The sequence below is a fragment of the Mesoplodon bidens genome, assembly GCF_964165515.1.
Source record: "Mesoplodon bidens genome assembly, contig: HAP1_SCAFFOLD_476, whole genome shotgun sequence".
Lineage (NCBI taxonomy): Eukaryota > Metazoa > Chordata > Mammalia > Artiodactyla > Ziphiidae > Mesoplodon > Mesoplodon bidens.
Window position 1 is genome coordinate 42,607 of NW_027671351.1, and position 1,578 is coordinate 44,184.

The window sequence follows — 1,578 nt, forward strand, 5'->3', positions numbered from 1 at the left end:
AGTTTCACTAACTTAAGGACATATACAACATATGGCACCTTAGAATTAAGGAAATATGGGAGAATGATTTTGATTACCTCCTCATGCTACATGAAAATTCATTACTTCAAACTTTCTTGAGCAGTTTTTAAAAAGATGCCAGTTATCTAACTCATACAAACACCCATATACATATGTACATCTTTCTTGTTGGGGAACAGACTTATATTAGTGTAAATAAGTGGTCATTAAAGTTAATGGGTTCATTTTATATAGTTATAATTTAAGATATAGTAGAAATTGGTTTGAACATGATATATACCTTTTTGAAATATATTAGAGACTTATAGAACCACCTCACAGTGACTGTATTTGTCCATTATGAGGTTTAGAATATACTTTACTACTTAAATGAGTTGAGTATGATATTTTATCATTATACCTTTGCTTTTATCATATATTGTGGATGTAGAGTCTTTGGTCAGAAACACCCTCTATATTATAAAAACATCATTATAGAAAAATGCAGTATTCTTTTAATATATAATTTAACATGAAACTAGGACAGATTTTCAGCAGAAGAAGGGAGCTGCATATATTTGGCTTTTACTGGCAGGCCTGTTTCTGCCCAGTAATTACCCAGTCTTTACGTACATGTTACAGTTCAGTGCTTTTAAGGAAATCCAGCTTTCTTTGCTCTCTGATCTTTTCTGCTCACAAAATACTTAGCAAACACATAGCTATTAGCTCCATAGGAAGTGGTTGTATATATCAGGTATTTTTCACAAGCCCACTTAACCAAGGTACCAAGTAATTTGACTAGAATCCAAACCAAATCAGTTGAAGAGCTAAGTGTGCAAAAAATCCTGTAACACACTACATTCCAATGAGCCACAGTTTTATTAACACTGCATGACTTAGCAAACTCAGATGGGGTCTTTGGGTCTTTATGTTGAGTTTCTTTAATTGGCAAATGCTTAAGAGCACACTTTATTTATTGATTGATTGATTGATTAAAGAATCATCTTTTTTTAATTTATTTATTTTTGGCTGTGTTGGGTCTTCATTGCTGCACGTGGACTTTCTCTAGTTGCGGGGAGTGGGGGCTACTGTTCGTTGTGGCGCGCGGGCTTCTCATTGCGGTGCCTTCTCTTGTTGCAGAGCACAGGCTCTAGGCACGTGGGCTTCAGTAGTTGTGGCACACGGGCTCAGTAGTTGTGGTGCATGGGCTTAGTTGCTCCACGGCATGTGGGATCCTCCCGGACCAGGGCTCGAACCTGTGTCCCCCGCATTGACAGGTGGATTCTTTTTTTTTTTGCTGTACGTGGGCCTCTCACTGCTGTGGCCTCTCCCGTTGTGGAGCACAGGCTCCGGACGCGCAGGCTCAGCAGCCATGGCTCACGGGCCCAGCTGCTCCCCAGCATGTGGGATCTTCCCGGACCGGGGCACGAACCCGTGTCCCCTGCATCGGCAGGCGGACTCTCAACCACTGTGCCACCAGGGGAGCCCCGACAGGTGGATTGTTAACCACTGCGCCACCAGGGAAGTCCCTAAGAGCCCACTTTAAATGCAGTTACCCAATGACATCATGATAAGAAA